This window comes from Macrotis lagotis, chromosome X (genome assembly GCF_037893015.1).
Source record: "Macrotis lagotis isolate mMagLag1 chromosome X, bilby.v1.9.chrom.fasta, whole genome shotgun sequence".
In the NCBI taxonomy this organism is placed as follows: Eukaryota; Metazoa; Chordata; class Mammalia; order Peramelemorphia; family Peramelidae; genus Macrotis; species Macrotis lagotis.
The window spans coordinates 26,468,602-26,477,820 of record NC_133666.1 but is presented as its reverse complement, the minus strand read 5'-3'; positions in this window follow the sequence as shown (position 1 = coordinate 26,477,820).

Sequence of the window (9,219 nt, the reverse complement as noted above, 5' to 3'; positions counted from 1 at the left end):
AGAGGATATCACCTATGCAGTTTTATTTCAAGAATGCTCTAAGACAGCAGGAAGAGAGCAGAAGAAAGAGCCAGAGGTCCAGGATTCAAACCCCAGTCTACTACATAATCACTGTGTGTGATCTTGAGCAAATTTGTCCTCTCAAAGCCTCAGTTTCCTCTTTTAATGATGATAGTGATATCTCATTTGATCTTCACAACAACCCTGGGAAGTAGTTGCTATTGTTATCCCCATTTTACAGAGGAGTAAACTGAGAATGAGAAAGGGTAAGGGACTTTCCTAGGATCACAAAGATAGTAACTATCTGAGGTAGGATTCGAACTCAAGACTCCAAACCCAGCCCTCTATCTATTACTCCACCTAGCTGCCACTAGGGGCTTGTATTCAATATCTAGAGCCCTAGCCTGCCTTAAATTCTACAATTGGCCCCCAATATGTCCTTTCTGCCCCCTCTCCAGCCTTAACCCTCCTTTTCAATAAGAAATAATTACTAAAAGAGTCATTAATGCATTGAACAACAAAGAGGGCTAATGGTAGTATTATTTTCAAAAGTCCACTGCACTTAGATGATCTGAGACAATTGGATTAAAACATTAACTCAGATCAATTTATCAGATTAGCCAGTGGTAGACCTGGCAAGAGCTGAAATAACAAATAGGGAAAATTCTAACAGGCAATTTTGTAAGGAACTAGGGACGCTGCCCTTCCTGACCCCATCCCCCCAGGTGAGTTTGTCCCACAAACACAAGGGGCACTGCACAGATAACCCCTTCTAGACCCCTTATCTGGAAGGGAATAGAATGTGATGAAACCTCACCTGTGCCCCCAAGATTTTTGTTTCTTGTGCACGATGTCACATTTTTTTCTTTCCAGATTCTTTCCAGTAGGATCATCTGTTGCCATGTCAAGTCAAGTCAAGATGCTTTTATTGTAACAGGACCAGGCACTTTCAGACCTAAGATGCTATGGTTCTATGAATGATCATGGTCCTTGGTGTTGCAACCTCTAGAGCTGTTCTAGAGACATTGTTCTACCCCTTTGGTGACTTCAACTTTCCTCCTTCCAAAGATTTTCCTTGGGTTTCATTATACACTTTGCTCTTCCCAACTGGGAAGCCAGCTCTCTACCCACTATACAACACTGCCTCTTTCTGCATTAAATGTCAGATCTTATTAAATAAGTAAATATTTATTAAGCATTGACTGTGTACCAGACACTGTACTAGGAACTGTACAAAGGTAAAAGACCAGAGTCTTAGCCCTCAAGGGGCTCATATCTAATAGAAAGACAACATAAATAAATAGATATGAACCAAACAGATTAATATTTCTAAAAGGGAGATAAAAGTAGATATATTATTATTCAAAAATAGGAAATATTAATATATACAATACGTTCTTAGGGAAGAACTATACTCTCTAAGCTATTGGACTTTAGAAATAGTCTTATTCTTTCAACCCAATGGATTGCCAATAAATGGAAATGGCAAGGTATTTCAATACTTACTTCCCCCCCCTTATTTCCCCCTTCTCTGTGCTTCCCTAGAGCATCTAACTCTGTTTTCCCCCACTCACTTGCTGTTTTGTTCTAGTAAACTTTAAAGACTAAGTTTTCTTGACTTTGAATGCCAAAGGGCAAATTGCAGAAATGATTTGAGCTTAAAAAATTGTTTGCCCTCCCAAAGTGACCACACTGAGAAGGGCAAAATTCATTTGAAAATACAAGTTCCCTAAAAAAATGAAAATGATAGCATGGAAACAATGTAAAGACTAACAGACTGCCTTCTGTGGGGGTGGGGGGGGGAGAGAATCAAGATTGGGGGGGAAAATTGTAAAATTCAAAAATAAACAAATACATTTAAAAAAAAAGAAAATGAGTTCCCATATATTTATCTTTCAAAAAAGATATTGTGACTTTAGGGTCACAGGTCATATTCTGTCCTTCAAAGGTCAAAAGCTATACTCTTATAATGTAACCCACATGATTACATTATAACATACATGGTATATGCCCTTTGGTTTGGAACCCATTCAAGCCAGTTTGGGAGTGCTGTCAAAGAAAGATTCAAGGGATGAAAAATCCAATGCAAATGAGTTAGTTCGTGTATTTTTATGACAGGTTAGACATTACATAACCTAGGGGCAAGGTGATGCTGCTCATACTTAAGAGATAGCTGTTTAAGAAAGCAGAAAGACTTCCTCTTTTTGAACAAGGAAAGAACAATAACTTTATCTCTAATATACATTTCCTACAGGATGGTTGAACTAAGTGAAAGAAGGTAACGAAATAGACATTCCTGTATCAATTTCTCCAAAAATCTCAAGGCAGCCCAAAGTCTCCTCCACATAGCTATGAACATCTCCCTCAAAAAGCCATCTGAATTCCACGAGCCTAATGATCTTTCACCTTTTGATTGGCTGCAATAAAAGGAAAGCAAGAGTTATCAAGGAAGAAGGACTTTGTATACTTCACCATGATACTGTCTTACATTAAATATAATCGTTCGTAATAGGTTAATGTGTTGCCATGCTTAATTGAATTACATAAACATTGGAAAACTTTATACTATACAGATATATCATTTATAGTTGATTAAATATGGTGGTTGTCGTCATTTCTGTGAAAGGCCAATCTCAGATGCCCTGAGTCACGAACACAACCCTTATTACACTACTGTTTCTGTGGGGAAATTGGATTCAACGTAAATCATTTTTATTTACTGCACATTTTACAGGAACAAAACAGATTTAGAAAAGGGACTTAGAGATCATATAGTCTGGGGCAGCTAGGTGGCGCAGTGAATAGAGCACCAGCCCTGGGGTCAGGAGGACCTGAGTTCAAATCCAGACTCAGACTCTTAATAATTACCTAGCTGTATGATCTTGGGCAAGTCATTTAATCCCATTGCCTTGCAAAAACACCTAAAAAAAAACCATCATAAAGTTTAACCATCTCATTTATCAGATAAAGACAACTGATATCCAGAGAGGAAGTGACTTAACCAACAAAGTTAGTTTACCACAGAGTTATCAAATGTCAAAGCTGGAACGTTCTTTAGAGGTTATCTGGGTTGACCTCCTCCATAGAGGAGGAAAGAGAATCTACCTGTGTAGATGAGGTGACTTGCCCAACAGAAGACAAGTGGTAGAAACAGGGTTCAAATACTGAGGATACTATTATTTTAGCTAGGTTCACTTAAAGTACTCTAGGAATGGAAGCCATTGCCAGCCTCTTTGGAGGTGCCATGAGGAAAATTTTTTGCAAACCTTCAGGTTGCCTTCATGCCATTCAATATCAGAACCAAGACGGTGGCCATTTTTTCGAGTTCAGGGCTCTGATAGGTTTCTGAACACTTTTAGACTGGGCACTGGTAAATTGACATAATATCCTCAGAAGGGACTCAACAATATTTAGCACAGTTCAAGAAGAATATTGTCTTAGTAAATCCCACATGAGCAAATTTTGTACACCTCAGGGAAACCCTACTAAATTTGGAATAGAAGAAGCCATTCTACAGAATAAAGAGCCCCATAAGCTCTATGAGGGGTTGAGACTGTTCTCATCTATATTTTCTATCTCTATCTCACTGAGTACAAGGTTCTGCACACAGTAGGTGCTTCCTAAATGCTTGTTGTATTGAATCACCTAAATGTGGCATATCACATAGATCTGTGCTCATGGTGCTTTGTGCACAATAGAAATTGATTAAATGCTTGAGTTGAATTATCTCTTCCTTGTATCCTCTCTACTTTAGAGCATAGGGTTCTGCACACAGCAAGGGCTTAAGAAGAGTTGTAGCAATATTGAATCTTCTCCATTTGGGAACACAGGATCTGACAATACACGTCTGTAGTGTTTAATTGAAATTTCTTCATTTTATATTTCCCCTGGTATTCAACATATGCATACAACAAGCAAATAATCAATGTTTATTGGATAACTATTGTACATACTAGATGCTTAATAAGTGGTTTTTGAATTGATTTATCCCTACCTTATATTTCCTCTATCCCTAAGAAGAGTAAGCATTCAATAATTGTTAATTGTCTAGATAGAACATATGGTAGGAATTTAATAAGTGCTCGTTGAATTAAATTAGCTTAATTTTGTAGCCTAGTCAGTTCTACATACAGCAAGCAATTAACAAATTGGGTTGGATAGCCTCTCACACACAGTAGACATGTAATAAAAGATTTTTGAAATAAATGATCTTAGTTTCCCATCCTCCCCAGCTCTGAACACAGGCATTACATACAATAAGAACTGAATAAATGTTAGTTGAGATGGCTTTGCACACCCTAGGAATGTAATAAGTGGTTGCTGAATTGGATAAACTCAATTTTGTATCTTTTCCAACTCAGATTAAAGGGGTTATTAAGAAGGGTTGTTTAAATAAGGATCTACACCCAAGAAATCCTTAAAAATTGGTAGGAAATTAAGTCATCTTGATTTTTTAATCTCTCTGAATCATAAATACAGTGGGCATTTAATAAATGTTCATAGGATAAACTCTGCACATAAATGTTGAATAAATAGCTATGAAATTGATATTTTATCTTTTGGTTTTCCTTAAGCCAATTGAACATGTTTTGCACACAATAGGCACTTAATAAGTGATTGCTTTATGGAAGCATTTCAACTTTGCACTTCCTCAGCCCAGAATACAGGACTGTACACCAGCTGATCAATGAATGTTAGCTGGGCAAACTTTTCACACTGTAGGCAGTAAATAACTTACTTTTAAAATGAATGATCTCAACTTTTCATTTTCCTTGAACTGAACAAAGGCTTTTTGTATACAGTAACCCTTTAATAGATGCTAGTTGGTTAGGATCTACATAGAATACATACTTAAATGGTTCTAGAATTACTTTTGCATATTTCCAGCAGTTAATGAGTAGTATTGGAATTCATTTATCTCAGCCCTTACATTTCCCAGGAGGTTATGCAAGCAATAGGTGCTTAACACTTATTGCTTAATTCAGTTCCACCAAAGGCAGGAACTTAATAAAGCTATATTGAATTTAGTTAGAACAATTTGGTGCCTCTTCAGCTTGAACACTTCTTGTGTATACAGTAAGCATTTAATATATAGTAGTTGCCCAGACTTTGCAGAGTACAGCTTGAAAAATCATAAATTGGTGAACTCATTTATCTCACCTTTGTATTCCCCAACAAGCTATGCAAACAATAGGTGCTTAATATATGCCACTTGATCCTGATCCAGGCAGGCACTTAATAAAACTACATTGAGTTTAGTTAGATCAACTTGGTGACTCTTCAGCTTGCACACTTCTTGTGTATACAGTAAGTATTTAATATATAATAGTTGCCCAGGTTTTGCAGAGTACAGTTTGAAAAAAAACCATAAATTGGTGAACTCATTTATCTCATTTCTCAACATGCTATGCAAACAATAGGTGCTTAATATATGCTGTTTGATCCTGTTCCACTAAAGGGAAAAACTTAATAAAACTATACTGAATTTGGTTAGATCAACTTTGCAATTTTTAGCCTGAACACATGGTTGTATATACAGTAAGCACTTAATATTTGTCATTTACCCAGGCATTGCACAGAGTACTACTGAATTCTCTCAATTTTTTATCTTCCTAGCCCTGAGTATATGGTTCTATATACAGTAAGCATTTATTAGATATTAGTTGTTTTGCCTCTGAAAACAATGTTTAATGAATGATTATTACACTTTTCTTAACTATGCAGCACCCATGGGATTTTGTACACAGAGTTATTTACTATATGTTGCTTAAATCTGATCTGTATATATATAGCAGGCACTTAATAAATAAATTATTCAGTTGAAGTATATTGATTTTTTCATATCCCCTAATTCTAAGTCCATGATGTCATAGTTAATATAAGCATTTAATAAACATCAGTTAGCTAAGTTCTGCACACATAAGGTGCTTAACAAATAGGATGTGAATTAGATTACTTGACCTTTGCATTTCTCCCAGACTGGTATAAAGGGACTCTTCCTATAATAGGTTCTTAATAAATAATGGTTAAATGGAATTATCTCAAAATTTCATTTTCCCAGATGTTAAGTCCAAGGTTCTCCATCCATTAAATGTTTAATAAATATTACTTGGCTAATCTTTGTAAACAGTAGGTGCTTAGCAAATGGTTGTGGAATTGAATTGTTTCAACTCTGCATTTCCCAGAGAACTTTGCATTCAGTTTAATAAATTGTGGTTGAACAGGCTCTGCATACCACAGACATTTAATAAAGAGTTCTTGAATCGAACCATCTCAACTCTCCATCTCCCCCAGTTCTGAGTAAAGAGCTCTACATACAGTAATCACTTAATAATTGCATATTACTCAAGGCCTGTATATAGTAAATGCTTAACATAGAGTTGCTGAATTGATTTATTCCAACTTTTCATTTTCCCTAGTCTGGAATATGGGTTTTTAAACACAGTAGGTACTTAATCTATGTTACTTGGACCAGTTTTGTACATAGTAGGCACTTAATAAATAATTTTAATTGAATTGTTTTAACTCTGTATCACCCCTTAAACTGAACACAGAACTCCATACACAGCAAGCATATAATAAAGTTTACTTAGACTCTGAAAACAGCAGGTACTTAATATAGCTGAGTCATCTCAACTTGGAATGTCCAGTAAGTCTCTGCACACAGTAGATGCTCAGTGCATGTTACTTGGACCTGCTCAATGTGTGACCTTTAGATGATTTTATCTGACCTTTATACTTCCCTCAAGCTAGAAAATAAAGTTCAGCACACAGCAGCTGCTCAATAGATGTTATATTCTGCAAACAGCAAGCACCTAATAAATGAATTCATTTGAATCACCTCAAGTTTCTATCTCTACAAAGCCTGATCAAAGGTCTTTGCCCAGAATGAGGACTTAATAAATGTCCATTGACTCTGTGTGCAGTTGGTGCCTAATAAAGCAATGGAATGTTCTCCCCCAGTTGAGAACACCAGATTCTGCATACATTAAATATTGAACAACTATTTTAGACAAGTTCTGTACCCAGTAAGTGCTTAATAAATAATTTCTGAATTGATTTATCTAAATTTTGCATCCCTCCCAAACCCTAGTTCAGGCCTTTGAACACAGTAAGCACTTAACAAAGGATAATAGGTTGTATTTTATACACAGTACATGTTTAATAGTTGTCAAATTGGCTTACCTCAACTTTCCATCTCCCACAGCCCAGGACTCTGCAAGCAGTAAGCACTTAAATAAAGGTTAATTGGACAAGCTTTAAACAAAGTAGGTACTAAAAATCGGTTGTTAAATTCTCTTAACGTCAGCACTCAGCTTTGATGTTTATTATCTGTATGATTTTAGGCAAGTCACTTCCCTTCTTTGTGCCTCAGTTTGCTCATCTGTAGAATGAGAGGGTTAGAAGAGGTATCTCTGAGATTGCTTGATCCTATAGCCTTATAAACTCTGCTTGTCTCCTACCCAAAAAAGGGCAATGAACACAGATTAGCCAGACGATTCTGTACACAGTAGGAACTTAATAAATGGTCATGGAATTGAACTGTCCCAACTTTGCCTCTCCCCCAGCCCCTTAGGACTTTGCACACAGTAGGCACCCAATAAATATTAGGGCTGGTTCTGTACACAGTGGGGCTTTTAATACCAACTATGCCTCTCCCCCAACCCCTTAAGGACTCTGTACATAGTAGGCATTCAATAAAGAATGGGCTTGGCTCTGTACACAGTGTTCTTTTAATATTAACTTTGCCTCTCCCTTAGTCCCTTAAGGACTCTGTACATAGTAAATGATAAATGGTGGGGTTAGTTCTATAAACAGTGGGCTGTTAATATCAACTTTGCCTCTCTCTTAGCTCCTTAAGGACTCTGTACATAGGAGGCACTCAATAAATGCTAATGGGGTGGGCTCTGTACACAATGGGCTGTTAATATCAACTTTGCCTTTCCCATAGCTCCTTAAGAGTCTCTGTATATAGCAGGCACTCAATAAATGGTGATGCTGGGTCTGTATAGGCTGTTAATATCAATTTTTTTTGTCTCTCCCCCAACGCCTTTTGCCTCTGCACACAGTAGACACTCAATAAATGTTAACGGGGTTGGCTTTGTACACAGTGGACTTTTAATGCCAACTTTGCCTTTCCTTCCCACAACCCCTGAACAGTGGGACTAGGTGTGTACACAGTGGGCTTTTAATATCAACTTTGCTTCTCCTCCAGCCCCTTAAAGACTCTGTACATAGTAGGCACTGAATAAATGTTAATGGAGCTGACTTTGTACACAGTGGGCTTTTAATATCAATTTTGCCTCTCCCACAGTTCCTTAAGGATTCTTTACATAGTAGGCACTCAATTAATGATGAGGCTGGTTCTGTATACAATGGGCTTTTAATATCAACTTTGCTTCTCCTCCAGTCCCTTGGGACTCTGCACACAGTAGGCACTCAATAAATATTAATGGGGCTGGGTGTGTATACAGTGTTCTTTTAATATCAACTTTGCCTCTTACTCCATCCCTTAAAGACTCTGTACATAGTAGGCACTCAGTAAATGGTGGGGCTGGTTCTATACATAGTGGACTTTTTAATATCAACTTTGCCTCTCCCTCAGTCCCTTAAGGACTCTGTACATAATAGGCACTCAATAAATGGTCAGGCTGAGTGTGTATACAGGGGGCTTTTAATATCAACTTTGCCTCTTCCCCCCAGCCCTTTAAAGATCTGTGCATAGTAGGCACTGAATAAATGTTAATGGGGCGGGCTCTGTACACAGTGGGCTTTTAATATCAACTTTTCCTCTCCCCCAGCACCTTATGTTTTCTGTACATAGTAGGCACTCAATAAATGGTGGGACTGAGTATGTGTACAGTGGGCTTTTAATATCAATTTTGCCTCTCCCAATCCCTTAAGTACTCTGTACATAGTAGGTGTTCAAAAAATGTTAATGGGAGAGGCTCTGTACACAGTGGGCTTTTTTTTAGGTTTTTGCAAGACAATGGGGTTAAGTGACTTGCCCAAGGCCACACAGCTAGGTAATTAAGTATCTGAGGCAGGATTTGAACTCAGGTCCTCCTGACTCCAGGGCCGGCGCTCTATTCACTGTGCCACCTAGCTGCCCCCACAGTGGGCTTTAAATGTCAACTTTGCCTCTCCCTCAGTCCCTTAAGGACTCTGTATACAGTAGACACTCAATAAATGGCAAAGCTGGTTCTGTACACAGTGGGC